The sequence below is a fragment of the Bos taurus genome, chromosome 6 (assembly GCF_002263795.3).
Source record: "Bos taurus isolate L1 Dominette 01449 registration number 42190680 breed Hereford chromosome 6, ARS-UCD2.0, whole genome shotgun sequence".
NCBI lineage: Eukaryota > Metazoa > Chordata > Mammalia > Artiodactyla > Bovidae > Bos > Bos taurus.
Genome location: NC_037333.1, coordinates 955,390 through 976,292, shown reverse-complemented (window position 1 = coordinate 976,292; position 20,903 = coordinate 955,390). Strand labels below are relative to the sequence as shown.

The 20,903-nt window shown below is 38.4% G+C and overlaps 1 long non-coding RNA gene across 1 annotated transcript in view; it reads right to left on the bottom strand.

Moving 5' to 3' along the window:
- LOC132345468 (uncharacterized) overlaps positions 1 to 15,922 on the bottom strand; it is an 890,490-nt gene extending 874,568 nt beyond the window's left edge. Inside the window, exon 1 of the long non-coding RNA XR_009494809.1 lies at positions 14,837 to 15,922. This is a non-coding gene — a long non-coding RNA (uncharacterized lncRNA). The remainder of the gene's footprint in view (positions 1 to 14,836) is intronic.
- Between the last annotated feature and the right edge of the window lie 4,981 nt (positions 15,923 to 20,903).

The following is a 20,903-nucleotide window of genomic DNA, read 5'->3' as shown; positions in this document are numbered from 1 at the left end:
AAATTGATCCAAAATCTTGAAATTAAAATGGAATCACAGATAAATAGCCTGGAGACAAGGATTGAGAAGATGCAAGAAAGGTTTAACAAGGACCTAGAAGAAATAAAAAAGAGTCAATATATAATGAATAATGCAATAAATGAAATTAAAAACACTCTGGAGGCAACAAATAGTAGAATAACAGAGGCAGAAGATAGGATTAGTGAATTAGAAGATAGAATGGTAGAAATAAATGAATCAGAGAGGATAAAAGAAAACGAATTAAAAGAAATGAGGACAATCTCAGAGACCTCCAGGACAATATTAAACACTACAACATTCGAATCATAGGGGTTCCAGAGGAAGAAGACAAAAAGAAAGACCATGAGAAAATACTTGAGGAGATAATAGTTGAAAACTTCCCTAAAATGGGGAAGGAAATAATCACCCAAGTTCAAGAAACCCAGAGAGTCCCAAACAGGATAAACCCAAGGTGAAACACCCCAAGACACATATTAATCAAATTAACAAAGATCAAACACAAAGAACAAATATTAAAAGCAGCAAGGGAAAAACAACAAATAACACACAAGGGAATTCCCATAAGGATAACAGCTGATCTTTCAATAGAAACTCTTCAAGCCAGGAGGGAATGGCAAGACATACTTAAAATGATGAAAGAAAATAACCTACAGCCCAGATTATTGTATCCAGCAAGGATTTCATTCAGGTATGAAGGAGAAATCAAAAGCTTTTCAGACAAGCAAAAGCTGAGAGAATTCTGCACCACCAAACCAGCTCTCCAACAAATACTAAAGGATATTCTCTAGACAGGAAACACAAAAACGGTGTATAAATTCGAATCCAAAACAATAAAGTAAATGGCAACGGGATCATACTTATCAGTAATTACCTTAAACGTAAATGGGTTGAATGCCCCAATCAAAAGACAAAGACTGGCTGAATGGATACAAAAACAAGACCCCTACATATGTTGTCTACAAGAGACCCACCTCAAAACAGGGGACACATACAGACTGAAAGTGAAGGGCCGGAAAAAGATTTTCCATGCAAATAGGGACCAAAAGAAAGCAGGAGTAGCAATACTCATATCAGATAAAATAGACTTTAAAACAAAGGCTGTGGAAAGAGACAAAGATGGTCACTACATAATGATCAAAGGATCAATCCAAGAAGAAGATATAACAATTATAAATATATATGCACCCAACATGTGAGCACCGCAGTATGTAAGACAAATGCTAACAAGTATGAAAGGAGAAATTAACAATAACACAGTAATAGTGGAGACTTTAATACCCACTCACACCTATGGATAGATCAACTAAACAGAAAATTAACAAGGAAACACAAACTTTAAATGATAAAATAGACCAGTTAGACCCAAAACAATGAATTTCACCTTTTTCTCAAGTGCACATGGAACCTTCTCCAGGATAGATCACATCCTGGGCCATAAAGCTAGCCTTGCTAAATTCAAAAAAATAGAAATCATTCCAAGCATCTTTTCTGACCACAATACAGTAAGATTAGATCTCAATTACAGGAGAAAAACTATTAAAAATTCCAACATATGGAGGCTGAGCAACACGCTGCTGAATAACCAACAAATCACAGAAGAAATCAAAAAAGAAATCAAAATTTGCATAGAAACGAATGAAAATGAAAACACAACAACCCAAAACCTGTGGGACACGGTAAAAGCAGTCCTAAGGGGAAAGTTCATAGCAATACAGGCACACCTCAAAAAACAAGAAAAAAGTCAAATAAATAACCTAACTCTACACCTAAAGCAACTAGAAAAGGAAGAAATGAAGAACCCCAGGGTTAGTAGAGGAAAGAAATCTTAAAAATTAGAGCAGAAATAAATGCAAAAGAAACAAAAGAGACCATAGCAAAAATTAACAAAGCCAAAAGCTGGTTCTTTGAAAGGATAAATAAAATTGACAAACCATTAGCCAGACTCATCAAGAAACAAAGGGAGAAAAATCAAATCAATAAAATTAGAAATGAAAATGGAGAGATCACAACAGAAAACACAGAAATACAAAGAATCATAAGAGATTACTATCAACAATTATATGCCAATAAAATGGACAACGTGGAAGAAATGGACAAATTCTTAGAAAAGTACAACTTTCCAAAACTCGACCAGGAAGAAATAGAAAATCTTAACAGACCCATCACAAACACGGAAATTAAAACTGTAATCAAAAATCGTCCAGCAAACAAAAGCCCAGGTCCAGATGGCTTCACAGCTGAATTCTACAAAAAATTTAGAGAAGAGCTAATACCTATCCTACTCAAACTCTTCCAGAAAATTGCAGAGGAAGGTAAACTTCCAAACTCATTCTATGAGGCCACCATCACCCTAATACCAAAACCTGACAAAGATCCCACAAAAAAAGAAAACTACAGGCCAATATCACTGATGAACATATATGCAAAAATCCTTAACAAAATTCTAGCAACCAGAATCCAACAACACATTAAAAAGATCATACACCATGACCAAGTGGGCTTTATCCCAGGGATGCAAGGATTCTTCAATATCCGCAAATCAATCAATATAATACACCACATTAACAAATTGAAAAATAAAAACCATATGATTATCTCAATAGATTCAGAGAAAGCCTTTGACAAAATTCAACACCCATTTATGATAAAAACTCTCCAGAAAGCAGGAATAGAAGCCACATACCTCAACATAATAAAAGCTATATATGACAAACCCAGAGCAAACATTATCCTCAATGGTGAAAAATTGAAAACATTTCCTCTAAAGTCAGGAACAAGACAAGGGTGCCCACTTTCACCATTACTACTCAACATAGTTCTGGAAGTTTTGGCCACAGCAATCAGAGCAGAAAAAGAAATAAAAGGAATCCAAATTGGAAAAGAAGAAGTAAAACTCACTTTTTGCAAATGACATGATCCTTTACATAGAAAACCCTAAAGACTCCACCAGAAAATTACTAGAAATAATCAATGATTATAGTAAAGTTGCAGGATATAAAATCAACACACAGAAATCCCTTGCATTCCTATACATTAATAATGAGAAAACAGAAAGAGAAATTAAGGAAACAATTCCATTCACCATTGCAACGGAAAGAATAAAATACTTAGGAATATATCTACCTAAAGAAACTAAAGACCTATATATAGAAAACTATAAAACACTGGTGAAAGAAATCAAAGAGGACACTAATAGATGGAGAAATATACCATGTTCATGGATTGGAAGAATCAATATAGTGAAAATGAGTATACTACCCAAAGCAATTTATAGATTCAATGCAATCCCTATCAAGCTACCAACAGTATTCTTCACAGAGCTAGAACAAATAATTTCACAATTTGTATGGAAATACAAAAAACCTCGAATAGCCAAAGCGATCCTGAGAAAGAAGAATGGAACTGGAGGAATCAACCTACCTGACTTCATGCTCTACTACAAAGCCACAGTCATCAAGACAGTATGGTACTGGCACAAAGACAGAAATATAGATCAATGGAACAAAATAGAAAGCCCAGCAATAAATCCATGCACATACAGACACCTTATCTTTGACAAAGGAGGCAAGAATATACAATGGATTAAAGACAATCTCTTTAACAAGTGGTGCTGGGAAATCTGGTCAACCACTTGTAAAAGAATGAAACTAGAACACTTTCTAACACCATACACAAAAATAAACTCAAAATGTATTAAAGATCTAAATGTAAGACCAGAAACTATAAAACTCCTAGAGGAGAACATAGGCAAAACACTCTATGACATACATCACAGCAGGATCCTCTATGACCCACCTCCCAGAATATTAGAAATAAAAGGAAAAATAAACAAATGGGACCTAATTAACCTTAAAAGCTTCTGCACATCAAAGGAAACTATTAGCAAGGTGAAAAGACAGCCTTCAGAATGGGAGAAAATAATAGCAAATGAAGCAACTGACAAACAACTAATCTCAAAAATATACAAGCAACTCCTGTAGCTCAACTCCAGAAAAATAAATGACCCAATCAAAAAATGGGCCAAAGAACTGAATAGACATTTCTCCAAAGAAGACATACAGATGGCTAACAAACACATGAAAAGATGCTCAACATCACTCATTATCAGAGAAATGCAAATCAAAACCACTATGAGGTACCATTTCACACCAGCCAGAATGGCTGCGATCCAAAGGTCTACAACCAATAAATGCTGGAAAGGGTGTGGAGAAAAGGGAACCCTCTTACACTGTTGGTGGGAATGCAAACTAGTACAGCCACTATGGAGAACAGTGTGGAGATTCCTTAAAAAACTGGAAATAGAACTGCCTTATGATCCAGCAATCCCACTGCTGGGCATACACACTGAGGAAACCAGAAGGGAAAGAGACACGTGTACCCCAATGTTCATCGCAGCACTGTTTATAATAGCCAGGACATGGAAGCAACCTAGATGTCCATCAGCAGATGAATGGATAAGAAAGCTATGGTACATATACACCATGGAGTGTTACTCAGCCATTAAAAAGAATACATTTGAATCAGTTCTAATGAGGTGGATGAAACTGGAGCCTATTATACAGAGTGAAGTAAGCCAGAAAGAAAAACACCAATACAGTATACTAACACATATATATGGAATTTAGAAAGATGCTAACAATAACCCTGTGTACGAGACAGCAAAAGAGACACTGATGTATAGAACAGTCTTGTGGACTCTGTGGGAGAGGGAGAGGGTGGGAAGATTTGGGAGAATGGCATTGAAACATGTAAAGTATCATGTATGAAACGAGATGCCAGTCCAGGTTCGATGCACGATACTGGATGCTTGGGGCTAGTGCACTGGGACGACACAGAGGGATGGTATGGGGAGGGGGGAGGGTTCAGGATGGGGAACACATGTATACCTGTGGTGGATTCATTTTGATATTTGGCAAAACTAATACAATTATGTAAAGTTTAAAAATAAAATAAAATTAAAAATAAATAAATAAATATATGAGAAAAAAAAAGAAAAAAAGTAACACATAACAAGAAAAGATACATAAATTTTATAGCAATATAAAACTACTTAGATATCTTTAACTTAAAAAGACATTTTTACAGTTTTTAAGGTAACATGAGCTAGGACAAATAAATTGAGCAAAAAAAAAAAATGAATGAATACTTCATGCCCTTTTATTCAACTCTGTTCAGGAATGGACTAACATAAAAGGATCAATGCCTACCATTCATACCATATCTTTCAAATGCTCATAACTTTCAATAGTTTTTAAACTGTATATATTATACAGTGTTTTCCCCAGAGGCTTTATATATATATTTTTTGCTAATGTATCACCTCATTTATTTGTGAGGCACTGTCCTTACTGCCACCATCACACACAAACACAATCACACACACAGATGCACACACACACTTCATTCTACAATATTTGAAATATTTTGTAACAGCTCCTCATATCTGGAACAACTGCTCCAACCACATCACACTCCTTCTTTCAAGATGCCAATGGTACCATGAAATTTGTCAGACTTCTCCCAGCAACAAGGGCCTTGAGCACAGTACATTTGTCCTTCTACTAGAAGACTCTTCCTCCTCTTCCTGCCTGATTCATTCATACTCACCCTTTTGCTGTCAGCTCAAATGTCCTGGCCTCAAGAAGCCTTGCCTAGACCTTCCCTCTAAACTGAACTCAGTCAAAGTCCCCAGGTACAGGCTTTCTTATCAGTGTATAGCTGTCCTTCAATACATTCACTCTCCCATATATGTATCTGCTTGGGTAAGTGTTTAATTCATTTCACAAAATAAAACTCTCCAAAGAGGCAGGGATCATGCCACATTTTCACATCCTTATATTACGAGGACCTAGCTTAGTACAAGCTATGAAGTAGATGACCAGTGATTATATATTAAAGGGAAGTAGAAAAGAAGGGAGGAAGAGAGGGAAATTAATCATTAAGTAAACAGATGACTTCATAGGACTCCATTTGGTGATCTAAAAATTATGACTTTGTAAATTAAATACCTTTGAGAAACACACTTTTATCTTCTTCCTTATCACTTTCTCTTATTGTAAATGAATGTGGCTTGTGGGCTTCCCTGATAGCTCAGTTGGTAAAGAATCCACCAGGAGTGGATGCAGGAGTGAAGGGAAGTGAAGGGAAAGTCGCTCAGTTGTGTCCGACTTTGTGATACCATGGACTATACAGTTCATGGAATTCTCCAGGCCAGAATACTGGAGTGGGTAGCTGTTCCCTTCTCCGGGGGATCTTTCCAACCTAGGGATTGAACCCAGGTCTCCCATATTGCAGGCGGATTCTTTACCAGCTGAGCCACAAGACCCTGCTTCAAGTCCTGGATCAGGAAGATCTGCTGGAGAAGAAATAGACTACCCACTCCAGTATTATTGGGCTTCCCTTGTGGCTCAGCTGGTAAAGAATCTGCCTGCAATGTGGGAGACCTGGGTTGGGGAGATTCCCTGGAGAAGGGAAAGGCTACCCACTCTAGTATTCTGGCCTGGGAAATTCCATGGACTGTACAGTCCATAGGGTGGCAAAGAGTCAGACATAACTAAACGACTTTCACTTTACTTCACTTAGGCTTTAGCCATTATTCTTTGCCTCTTTCTTTCTTTTTTCATTTTCCTGTAGGGAAGAAAAGTCAACTTATCACATAATTTAGGCCAAGTTTCCTTCAAAAGCAGTGTCTGAAATAAAAACTAATGTACATATAGTAGAAGGTGATCTCAGAGAATAAGAATGAAACACCAGGTAAAGTGAAACAGGCAAATAAAAGCTAATACAGGTGTATGGATTCAGGTCATGATCATGGCCACCGGAAGTTCCACCCAGGAACTTCTGAGGCCCCATAGAAAGCCTCTCAGAACTGCCTACTCAGTCTCATGCCTCCTGCTTCTAGGCTGCACTTCCAGGGGCAGAGGGAAGACACACTGGTAAGTTACAGAGGAGAAAGTGAAAGGTACTTAGCAGAAGCTCAATGTGAGAAATCATACAACTGGGTCATAGCTTGGCTACCATGCTTGCCATAGTCACAGACAGAAGCAGAGTGAGACTGAAAGTATATCAGGCAGGGACTAAGTTGAAGCATGTGATATGCCGGAAGAACCAATTCACTGATCATCAGAGTGTCAGCCCCTAATAGTGAGCAAGTACTGACACATCACTCTTATCAGTATCACTCAATTTCCGAAAGGGACTTCAGGACCCTGAACTGAAGGCAGCAAAAAGTCCATTCCCAGCATTCTCCAATTTCTACCTAATAGAATTGGATTCTCCAATTTCTACACAAAAGTCAGTGGTTTCTCATATGTTATAATCACTTAGAAATATCATTAAATATTTTAGTTCACTTTGAGTATCCATCCATTCATAAACAGATTCAACAAAATTTCTAGGCTAATGCATATAAGTAGAGTTAATTTAGGTCATGTTTTAAGTATATTGTTAAGGACATCATTTCAAAACCAACTGACCATCATTTGTAACATTTCTTCTGGAGGAATATTCTGAATGTCAACCATATAACAAAGAGAATAAAAATTGATGTACTATTAACTTGTTAATGTTATTATATGCATTTGACAAGCTAAGTATGTATCTTCCTGTTCTGAAGTAACAATCTGAAAAACAAAGGACAGTTGTTTCTACAAAGAGAGTGGCTCTAGACTTCCTACATTATTCACTCTCTTTTATTTTTATTTATTTAATTTTTGGTCACATGGCATATTGGTGTCCCTACTGGAAATCAAAACAGGCCCCTGTGGTGGGAACAGTCAGTCCTAACCACCTGGCTGCCAGAGGATTCCCTATTTACTCCTCATATGTAGAACTTATGTGAGTTAGGATGATTCCTAAATCATAGGATGCTTATGTTCAGAAAGGAGTGCTTTTTTAATACACACGTGTATGTGTTGCATCACACCTAAGAGAAAAAAAAATTTTGCCAGTTTATTGTGTTTATTTACCATGAATGTCTTGAGAAACCTGTATTCAGGTCAAGAAGCAACAGTTAGAACTGGACATGGAACAACAGACTGGTTCCAAATAGGAAAAGGAGTATGTCAAGGCTGTATATTGTCACCCTGCTTATTTAACTTATATGCAGAGTACATCATGAGAACACTGGGCTGGAAGAAGCACAAGCTGGAATCAAGATTGCCAGGAGAAATACCAATAACCTCAGATATGCAGATGACACCACCCTTATGGCAGAAAGTGAAGAGGAACTCAAAAGCCTCTTGATGAAAGTGAAAGAGGAGAGTGAAAAAGTTGGCTTAAAGCTCAACATTCAGAAAACGAAGATCATGGCATCTGGTCCCATCACTTCATGGCAAATTGATGGGGAAACAGTGGAAACAGTGTCAGACTTTATATTTTTGGGCTCCAAAATCACTGCAGATGGTGACTACAGCCATGAAATTAAAAGACGCTTACTCCTTGGAAGGAAAGTTATGACCAACCTAGATAGCATATTGAAAAGCAGAGACATTACTTTGCCAACAAAGGTCCATTTAGTCAATGCTATGGTTTTTCCAGTGGTCATGTGTGGATGTCAGATTTGGACTGTGAAGAAAGCTAAGTACCGAAGAACTGATGCTTTTGAACTGTGGTGTTGGAGAAGAGTTCTTGAGAGTCCCTTGGACTGCAAGGAGATCCAACCAGTCCATTCTGAAGGAGATCAGCCCTGGGATTTCTTTGGAAGGACTGATGCTAAAGCTGAAACTCCAGTACTTTGGCCACCTCATGAGAAGAGCTGACTCATTGGAAAAGACTCTGATGCTGGGAGGGATTGGGGCAAGAGGAGAAGGGGACGACAGAGGATGAGATGGCTGGATGGCATCACCAACTCGATGGACGTGAGTCTGAGTGAACTCCAGGAGATGGTGATGGACAGGGAGGCCTGGCGTGCTGTGATTCATGGGGTTGCAAAGAGTCGAACATGACGGAGCGACTGAACTGAACTGAACTATGAATGTAAATGTACTACCTATTTGAATCACTGCATTCTATTGTTGTGAAATTCTACCTCAAAAAGGAAATAAAAAGCTTCCAAATCATATTGTACATAATGAAACTGCATAGTATTATAGAATCTGACCTCTTTTAATAACACCCTTTTTTTTTTAAATCAAGTAGGTTCAGAGTTAGCTCTATTACCTGAAAGTGAAAGTTGTTCAGTCATGTCTGACTCTTTGCAATCCCATGGACTGTACCCCTCCAGGCTCCTCTGTCCATGGAATTTTCCAGGCAAGAACACTGGAATGGATAGTCATTCCCTTCTCTAGAGGATCTTCCCAAACCATCTGACCTCTTTTTATAACAACAGTTTTTAAAATCAAATGGGTTCAGAATTAGCTCTATTGTTTAGGAGCCTATAAATTGAAATTACTGAGATTACTTACTCCAGCTTTATCACCAAGTAATTATCTTACATCTCTACACATCTGTTTTTGTAGTCAGTGAAAAGTAATGACCCAATATACCTGACAGTTATAGTGGAGTAACTCACAATGACCAATATTACCACCTGGAACAAGAAGAAAAGCCAGAAAAAAAAAAAATCTGTTAAAAACTATTGAAGAGCTTCTGAAGAAGCCAAGACTAGAGGCTTCAAGACTCGAAATAAAGGAAACATGCAGAGGTAAACTGAACTATTGAAGGAGCTCTTCTCCCCTGGAACAGAGAATGGGGGCATTTGGCAACCTAAACACAGCAAGAGGTTAAGAATATGGGCTTTGCCTGGGCAAAGGACTCCTGATTCAGGATAGAGAATCCAGGAAACAAAAAAAAAAAAAAAAAGGCTTTTGGCGTGAAATACAAAAGATTAAATTTAGAATAGGCTGAGATTCCAGTAAGAAATAAATGATGAAGTACCAAACTGGCATATGCCTGGTATTACCCACATGATGTTTGCTCATATAATGTTGTGCATATGATTGGAGGCTAAGAGGCTAACAAGAAAGCATCTGAAAAGAAGAGCAGGATTCTCAGAGGTCTTGCTCTGAGTAATTGTGTTTAGTATTTGTGAATGCACTGGTGGAAGGCTCTAGATGCCTATTCCTTGGCAGTTAGGTACCCCTGCCTGGGATGAAGTCCATTTACACTGGAGCCAGCTCCATCATCAACTGGATTGCAACGATTGTCCACCTCTCCATTTTATCTGTTCCTAGCATGTTACAGGGCTTCCCTTGTGGCTCAGATGGTAAAGCATCTGCCTACACTGTGGGAGACATGGGTTCGATCTCCAGGTTGGGAAAATCCTCTGGAGAAGAAAATGGCAACCCACTCCAGCACTCTTGCCTGGAAAAATCCATGGATGGAGGAGCCTGGTAGGCTATAATCCATGGGGTTGCAAAGAGTCAGACACGACTGAGCGACTTCACTTCACTTCCATTTTATCTACTAAGCAGAAGAAATGTTGACAACTCTTTGGTCTTGGATGAATTGTCTAGAGACGTAAAAAATTTTATACACAATTACTAAAATTGAAAGTAAAGAGATGCTGAAAAGAAGCTCACAATAATCCAGTTATTGGCATTAGCAGAAAAAAAATTTAAACATTTAATTAGTATGTGCAGAATAACAGGAAAAGGTAGTGAAAATAAATTGGTATTCATAAAAAAGAATGAAATATACATTTGAAAACTGAAAAACTACACTAACTAGAGTAGAAACCCATAGATAAGTTCAATAGTTTAAAGGGCATAGTGTAGGTATAGGAAAAGGTTAGAGGAAAAGTCAAAGGAAATTTTCCAAATAAGCATTAAGTAGAAAATAGTGGAATGTGTAAAACAGCCATGTTGGGCACAGTGAAACCATGTATTAAAAATATACTTGAGATCTCAGGAAAAGAAAGAAAATGGAGTAGAGTATCAAGAATTCACTATGAATTTCACCTGATGAAAGATGTCTATCCACACATGCAAAAAGCTCTGCAAACTTAAAAGAAGTTAAATCAAAAGAAAATCATACCCAGGAACATCATAGTAGATGTAAGAAAAAAAGACAAATGGAAATTTTTTAAATCAGTCAGAGGCAAAGACACAATATCTTTAAAGCAACAATAGGACTGACAGATCTGATGGACTCCAGAATCAAAGAATAACAAGGTAAAGTGTTGAAAGAAAGAAAGTGAAAGTGAAGTCGCTCAGTCGTGTCTGACTCTTTGCAACCCCATGGACTGTAGCTTACCAGGCTCCTCCGTCCATGGGATTCTCCAGGCAAGAATACTGGAGTGGGTTGCCATTTCCTTCTCCAGGGAATCTTCCTGACCCAAGGATCAAACCCCGGTCTCCCACATTGGAGGCAGATGCTTTAACCTCTGAGCCACCAGGGAAGCAAATATTTTCAGACACACAAAAATTGAGAGAATTTGTTACCAGTAAAGTTGACAACTTTATAAAAATCTACTTAAAAATTTTTATGAAGAGTACAATAAGTGAATTGTTAAGAATGCTTCTAATTGAAAATACCAGATGTTTAAAATAGAAATCAGAAACTAAATTAACTTTTATATACATTTACTTCTTTAACTGAAAATACCTAAAGTTTAAAAGTTAACTAATACATAATCTTTAGTTCTTCTTCTATTTTTAAAATCATATTTGCATATTAGCTCATTTACTATATAGCACTTCCTGTGAGAAATACAAGGCAGATGCTGTCATCTTTATTTTATGTAAGAGGAAATTGTTAGGAGATTCAGAGACTCATCCTCAATTTGATGACAAAATTAAAGCTAGAACACATTTTTCTTACCTGGTCCTCAACATTCTTACACTGGGAGGTAGAAAATGAATTTATAGTACCAAAAGGGTCCATTAAGTTGCAAATTGTATGCAATATATAACAAAGGAATAATTTTGGCTTCTGAGCATGTTTTTTCAATTTCTTAAAAAATTATTTTTAAAAACCCCATTAACAAAATTATCTTCTCTTATAAACATCATCGTTGTTGTTCTTTAGTTGCTGAAAGAGTCACATGTGACTCTTTTGCAACCTCATAGACTGTAGCCCACCAGGCTCTTCTATCCATAGGATTTCCCAGGCAAGAATATTAGAGTGGACTGCCATTTCCTTTCCCAGGGGATCTTCTCAACCCAGGGATTACACCAATGTCTCCTGCATTGGCAGGGAGTTTCTTTACCACTGAGCCACCTAGGAAGCCCCAGATATCATCACCTTCCTGAGTATTTTCAACAATTCCATAACTTTTGGTTTTCACTCTTAAATTATAATTCCAGAAAAGGCTGAAATACAAAAACCTTTCAGCCACAAAGCTTTTACTGATCAATTTCAATACCCAAGTCATGATGTTTTATGATTTACAAAGCATCCTTAAGACCATAAAACAAACTTCTGAATGGGTTCAAGATTTAATTTTGCCTCAAGGAAAGTGAAGAGAGTTTTACTGTATTAAAGAAATCCTACATTATCTGTTTATATAAAGCAACTAAAATAACAAACCAAGAGGTCACCAAAAACTATAGACTTATTCCTCAGGCATCTTCCTGTCTTCTGACATAATGCTCTTTTCCATGACCCTGAAACACCACTGCTGACTATTTGTGGCAATATAGTATAGCTCTGTTTTTGTCTTACAACTTCCTCTTCTTCCCCTAATCTTTCCAAATTCAGAGTCCTGTGTAATAAAATCAGAGAAGGCAATGGCACCCCACTCCAGTACTCTTGCCTGGAAAATCCCATGGACAGGACCCTAGTGGGTCGCAGTCCATGGGGTCGCTAAGAGTCAGACACGACTGAGCGACTTCACTTTCACTTTTCACTTTCATGCATTGGAGAAGGAAATGGCAACCCACTCTAGTGTTCTTGCTTGGAGAATCCTAGGGACAGGGGAGCCTCGTGGGCTGCCATCTATGCGGTCACACAGAGTCGGACATGACTGAAGTGACTTAGCAGTGTAATAAAATAGTTTAAAATATTTGTGAAACATAATAAAGAACATTATGAGAATATTACTTCATATATTTAAAATCTATGTTGTACTACCTATCAAATACATCAAATAATATTGATTTATTAGATGCTTACACTTTCTGAGGACTTTCCTCACATATTCTATCTTATGTGTAGTAAAGTATCAGAGCATTTTTACCTTCTTGGATAAATATTTTTGACATAAAAGATTTCAGACCTAAAGTATAACCTGTTATCTTAATGTACATCTTCATTTATCATATAAAGGGGGAGGGGAAAATATATTATTGCTAAAGGAAATATCATTTGCCAAATACCATACACCTCCCGCTTATCACTGCTCACTGACTATCAGATTGGGATTATATACTTTACATAAATGTATATTATTTTGTCTGGTACATGCCATCACATGAGCACATCAGAAGACTGGTCATTCACTAGACTAGTTTCAAACAGATTCTATTATTACTGTATTTCAGGAGAACAGCTGATGTGAGAAGCAGGCTCTTTAAGAATTTTCATGGAAAGTTTCTTAAGCTTTTACTATAAATAGATGAGTACAACAAAGTTAGAAATAAAACTTTTGAAGAAACTGGTAGAGCCTTTTCTGTTAAGAAGTCAGGAAACAAATAATGAGGTAAAAATCATTTCTGAATCAGCGGGAGAAAACTTTGTTTTTAAACCCAGAAGTTTTGGATAAAGATAGGTTTTCTGTTTATATCACTGGTCTCTCAACATAACCATCAACTATTTAACTATGCAAAAGCTACAATGAACAAAAACTGATATGACATCCTCTGAAACCCATCTTCCTCCCACCGTTTCTATTTAGTAAAACCTGCCTATTGTCTCAACCAGTTCCTTTTTCACTTCCACAGCATTTCTTATTCCAATAACTTTTTTTTTTTAATCAAGTCTGTTCTGAAAAGACCTTGCGTTTATCAGAAGAGCATGCACTGATCAACAAAATATATTTTGATACTTCTAGTTTGGAAAAGCTTACTTAGGAACACCTGTCCAGAGAAAAATCAGCAAATCTTTTTATAATAAAAAGAAAATAAAATGACCTCCCGAATTTCTCATACTCTCCTATTACGTTAGATGTTGCAATATCAAATGTGTATACCAAGAATCTCGTTACTATTCAGAGATCATTTATCATCATTAAATTCATGAATATGAACTAACTCTTAAAATTTTAAATATTTTCAGACGTCAATGGCAGTATATTGAACTCTAAAATAAAGTAACTGAACCCAAAGTTGCAAACTTTATCGTCTTTCACCTTTTTCACAAAGTCAAATAAACTGACATTAAAATCAAATATTCCAATAGGTATCGCTGCTTTGTCATCTGAAAATTTGACTCTTCCTAAACAGGAATTCACTAGTAAAATGTGTGTGGAACAGACAGGCAGCGAGCAGGCGTGGGCGTGGGCACTGTGGCTTTCAGCTTTCAGAGGCAGCCCAACTCTAAACTAAGGGACTTAAGCAGCCAGGGACTTTTCTAAACTAAGGGACTTTTCTACCATCCCACAAAGCTCTGTACTAGGACAGATGCTGACTTCAAAAATATTTAGCAAGCAAATTTCTTCTGGAACTATTGAAAAACAAAAGGGATTGCCAGGTAAACGTGGGTCTCGCTAATGATATACTGGATATGCCTCCCTAACTCCATCCACTTGCCACAAAGAACCCTCAACAAAACAGCGCTTCGGAAACAAGCAGGAAAAAAAAAAAAAAGAGTGAGTCCCCCTAAGTTTGCTCTTTCACTCTTACCACTTGGGGACAGAACTTGGGCGTCTTTCTGCCTCGATTGGTCACTTCACTTTCTGGAGCTTAAGAAGCTCGGTCTGCAGAACTGAGATTCTCACCTGTGCGCCCAAGACCCTTCTGGGGTTTCAGTCCTGCCCGCGGAAAGAACGCGACAGCACCCCTGTAGGCGGGCGGAGCCGGAACCCGCTCTCCGGTGGATAGTCGCCGAGAACACCCGCGGGGCTGAGCGCCCCGGCGCAAACGCGAAACAAAGGCTGCGCTCCGCGACCAGCTGCGCGCGCCTCCCCGGGGAATCGGTGTCCGATCCTCAAGCCCACACTCGAGCCTGTCAAGGCACTGTCATCGATTCAGTGCTGTCTGAGCGGCGCCATTCGGCCCTAACACGAAGGTGGTGTCCGCATCTGCCGCGCACCGGGGACCCACCAGAAAGGGCTGGCGCACAGGGAGAGCGCCGGCGGACAGGCGGGGGACCGCCCTGGCAGCAGCCGACGAGGTGGGTCCCAGTACCAGCGCAAACACCGACCCTGAGCTCTCGTGCGGACCCACCGGACAAGGGCACCTGCTGACTGCGCTTCCGGGCTGACGGCTCGCCGAGACTCGCTCGGGTGGAAGACCCAGGACTCGTAGCGACGCTTCCTGGAGGATCTTCGTGGTCACTCACCGGCGAAGGGCGAAGCTGCTCAGGCGGCCGCCGGGCTGCGCACAACGCTCATCTCGGGGCGCAGTCATCCTCCCATCCTTTGTCAGTAACCAGCGGAGCGCTCCTCCCGGGCTGGCGGAAGGACGGCGGGCGGCAGGCAACGGCTCTGGCGCGGCTTCCCAGCCTCTCCCCTCCCCTTCTCCCTCCCCTTCTCCGTCCCCCTTGTGGAGCCGGCACTCGCTAGCTCCCATGATGTCATCTAGTGAAAATCTGCCATGCTCAAAGACCGGATAACCCGGCGCGCACGCGGGGACGCAGCGCGGGCGGAGCGGCATAGAAACCGAGACGCGCCCAGAGTCGGCCCGACCAGGATCGCGGGAGTCAAGGACAGTACAGGGAGGGGTCTGCCAAAAGGTGGCTCTTAGGGTATGAGCAAGCCGGGTGAGGGTAAAGACCAGGAGGAAAAGTGAGGATTTTGCTGCAAAGGTTTCTATCTTGGTGTTTAGACTGACTGTATATGTTGAGGGTGAAAAAGTTTTTTGGCTTCTCAGCAGCTCATGCGCCCCAGCACACTGATGGACACCTTTGCTGCAGCCTGGAGACTGACCAGAATCCTTGGGATTCTGGAACCCTAACCTCGGTGTGAAAGTTTAGGATGTTTGGCTGTTGGCAGCTTCAGTGACAAGCAGCTAAAAGGATGAAGAAAGGCGTGCACTGTTTATGGGAGAAAGAATCTGAAACAAAGCTGCTGCTGCTGCTTCTAAGTCGCTTCAGTCTTGTCCGACTCTGTGCGACCTCATAGACGGCAGCCTACTAGGCTCCACCGTCCCTGGGACTCTCCAGGCAAGAACACTGGAGTGGGTTTCCATTTCCTTCTCCAATGCATAAAAGTGAAAAGTGAAAGTGAGGTTGCTCAGTCGTGTCCCACTCTCCACGACCGCATGGACTGCAGCCTACCAGGCTCTTCCGTCCATAGGATTTCCCAGGCAAGAGCACTGGAGTGGGGTGCCATTGCCTTCTCCTGAAACAAAGCATTGGGAAGCAATTGAGGACAGGATGACCCAGGAAACTAACACGGAAAAGACTTTGGCTCCCAAGGGAGAAGCCAATAACAGAGACTCACCCCGTGGCCTTAGTTTGTTGCTCCTTGTCTCCCCACCAAATACTGTTGGACACTCTAGAGGTGACTTCCTCGTGGCCTCCCAAGGACTACCTTAGCTGATAACACCGTTTAAATCAAAGAGGCTCATTGAGAGCCATAAAAGATGTAATGCCAATCATTTTTGGTTAATATTCTCTATAATGTCAATTGAGATTTTACTAGAGAAATAGGAAAACAGCTTCGGTACTTTTGAATTCCCGTGTGTAAATGGACACACACCCAAACACACCTGAGACCTAGCCCTACATCAATCATGTTAAAAACTCTCAATGTTCAGAACAAGTGATAGGCTGTGTTGTTATCTCTAGAAGCTCCCAGGATTACCTACTACTCTCATCCTTTTTAGAAGCTAAAATTTCAAAGGAGAGGACCACCAACAGCCAGTACTAGGGAGACACGCTGTCCTGGGTGTGCCTGGGCAAGAACATGGGACTCTGCCAGCAGGTTCATCCATAATCTTTCTTTTCAACCTTTGCAGCACAACCCGCACTTTTCCTCCTGGTCTCTACCCTCCCTTTAGAAAGAGAGAGTAGGAACAGCATTTATTGAAAGTATAGGTACAATGAGGAATTCCTTAATCTTTGTAAATACAAGGAGGAGGACTCAATGTTATAACAACCTGATAGCTATTTGCTACATTAAAGAGGTGTCGTTATGAATTATGAAATTGTAAAGTCCACTGGGGCATCTCATAGAAAAGGTTAATAAATTGTGAGAATCGGTATCAGAAATTATTTTTAAAAATAAAATATCAAAAAGGTCATGATGCACATAGCATGTAAATAATATAGGAAATCTATGTGTTAATTTACATTTGTTTACTTTAAAATTAAAATATTTTGAGTATCATGGATATATATATGTAAGGATGTTAACTATACATATATATATATATTCATGATACCCCAAATATTTTAATCTATGTATAATATATTTACCATCCCTGTTAACATCCTTACTTTTTTAAGATTAAAAAAAATATTTTTAAGGATAATCACTTATTCTTTCCTTCAAATCAAAGTACAAAAAAACATATAAAGTGTATTAATAACTTTTAGAAACAAGTATTTTTAAATGGCAAAATGCTGAAGACTTTTAAGATTCAGGGCAACTATGAAATAAACTAGATGAAAAAAAAAAAACTGAGAGGTGAGAATTTGGTAATGTAAGCAATGACTATTTTTGAAAAAAAATCATCTAATTGCTTGAAAGAAGGTAACTAGAACTGCGAATGATGCTGTTCTAAGTGTAGCAGAAAGTCCTAGATTGCTTCTTTGATGCCCCATCTATCTTCATTGCCTCTGTTTATCTTGGTGTTCTTCAACATTCTCTGGACTAATACAAAAGTAAGGAGACAGAAGAAGTTCATAGGAATGTAGCATACCTGAGGGACTGAGCCAAATAACCGAAAAGTTAAGAAAATGTATCTCTCAACTTTTTTTTTTTTTTTTTTAATGCTGCAATAAAGGGTTACAGTGAAAACTCTAAGAAAAATGAACTGTTTTTGTATGTGTTCATTTATTTGGTCCTATGGAAAACTCTTCAATTGTATGATTCTGATCTTTTTGAGAATTAAAATTACTGTATTGTCACCTTTTCTGGGGCCCTTGATGTTAGCAAAGTGAATTAACTACATCACTACACAACTTCCATGGGGTTCTCAGGTGGTTCTAGTGGTAAAGAACCCACCTGGATTGCAGGAGACATAAGGGACACAGGTTCAATCCCTGGGTGGGGAAGATGCCCTGGAAGAGGAAATGACAACCCACTCCAGTGTTCTTGCCTTATATTAAGATATTTTTATCCAAACGAATGGCTGTACATGACTAAAACAAAACATTCAATTATTACATTGAAAAGAGTATCACAATTCTCAGAAAAAAATAAATCTAAACTCATATCTTACAAAACTTACATTCTAATTTCATTCAAATGGTGAATATATAAAATGCTGAAACTGAAGATTCTGAGTGGAAATATTAACTTTGCCCCAATTATTGATGCTTGGTTGCACTCTTTTCATGTTGAGACATGATTCTCTTCACAAAATAATAAATGTTCGGGGGGGGGGGAATAAAAACATTTTAGTATTTTCCTTTGTGAATTTCAAGAAATATAACATTTTTACACTGGTAAAATACTAGTGACTTTTTAAAACAAGCTTTGATAGATATGAATTTGTTAATACATAATAAGCAAAGCTAATATTATTAAGCCTTTATTAAATGTCAGATACTGTGCCGTTTACATATATATCTCCCTTTGATCTTTAAAACTGACCCATGACATGAATGTCTTATTAACCTCTCTTGAAAATGAGGAAACAGATACCTAAAAGGGTTACAAAAATTGGCCAGGTAACAAAATCAGTAACAAGTCAAAGCTAAGAATGTATTCTATCAGCCTAAGTACATAAAGCTAACCTTCATAATGCATGCTAGCAACTTTTAGATAATTTTCCTCTGGAAAAGTAAAAGCATGATGATTTTCTATATACATATCCTATTTAGTGAGGTGGAGAATACGATTTCGTGAATTTTGCTATAAATTACTAAATTCATCACCAAATTTATTTTCATCATCCTGTTAATGAAATGCTTCCAAGGTTATTTATTAATACAAAGTAAAGGTACCTCAGGATACCAATGCATTTTAGTTTCTAAAGTATCCTTAAATAATTTCGGACAGAAAGCAAGGTGCAGTGAATTCATACTGGGAGACAGATCACTGTAAAATGAAATTTTAAAAGAAAGACACATAAAAATATAAATGAACATAAAGACTACCTCAGAAACTGTCTTCTCTGCACATTTGGTCTGCTAGTAGATCTGGGGAGCAAACTGCACCACTCATTCAAACAGAGACTTCCTCCTTTCTGTGGATGTTAACAAGAAAAATAGATCATTTTACAAATTGTATCTGAAAGAACCCACACATTTTTCTCATAGAAAGCAATATTCCCTGGGCACAGATGTATAACCAAGCTTCTTTAAATAAAATAGTTCAGTATATAGATTTTTCCAGAATCCTTTTTATCTCACCTTTTTGATACTTGGCTGATGTTCAGTAACTCTGATAACAAAGATTATTTGAATGGATTTGCAGAGAGTTTAAAAGGTACATATCACAGATTATCATTCTTTGAAAGCATGCTGTTAACCTAGCTTTTTGTATTAATATCTCATTTTTAAAATAAAAATGTAAACAAACAATGGAAATCCAGATAAATCAATCTATTTCATACATGTGATCTAAATAATAATGTTATATTGACTCTGGCTTCAGTATGTTCTGTCATTAAACATGCTGATTTTATAGGACAGGTGGTTGTCCCATGTCTTATGCTCATTTTCCAGGTCCTCTTTCTGTGGTGTCTGTAGCAGGTCATTGAAACTAACAGGACACAAAAATGGTCATAGAGGAAACACTTTTGTTCAAAGGTAGAGGAAAAAATAAGGGAAAGTTCTCTGAAATGCCACACTGCTTGTAAAGGAAAAGGGAGTTATATATTAATATAACAGTAGCAGGCTTTGAAAAAGTGTGTGTATATATAATCTCTCCTAAAATAAAAGTATTTAAAAAGTAGAGATACCAATTTATCTAAGCATATGTTAGTTTCTCTCCATATTAAGAGGGAGGTTTCTCTTTTTTTTTTTTTTCTAATTTTATTTTATTTTTAAACTTTACATAATTGTATTAGTTTTGCCAAATATCAAAATGAATCCGCCACAGGTATACATGTGTTCCCCATCCTGAACCCTCCTCCCTCCTCCCTCCCCATACCATCCCTCTGGGTCGTCCCAGTGCACTAGCCCCAAGCATCCAGTATCCTGCATCGAACCTGGACTGGCAACTCGTTTCTTACATGATATTTTACATGTTTCAATGCCATTCTCCCAAATCTTCCCACCCTCTCCCTCTCCCACAGAGTCCATAAGACTGTTCTATACATCAGTGTCTCTTTTGCTGTCTCGTACACCGGGTTATTGTTACCATCTTTCTAAATTCCATATATATGCGTTAGTATACTGTATTTATGTTTTTCCTTCTGGCTTACTTCACTTTAATCAAATGTTTGTGGCATTCAGATGTCATAGTAGCATACGTGATCTGTCTCCAATATTTCCACCGAGAACCTGTGATCATGTTTATATCTTCAGATTACTTCAATTACCTCAGCTGACCCCATTTATAGACATGTAATTCAGGATAACACAGAATTAAATATTCACAACAGGGCAATAGGTTTCTGATTTTTGAGTCATAGTTCTTAATCTTTACAGTAAACTACTTTTCTAAGCTGTATCATTTTTAACTATTGTAGGAGAAAACACTAACAAACATATTTACCAAGGAAAGACCC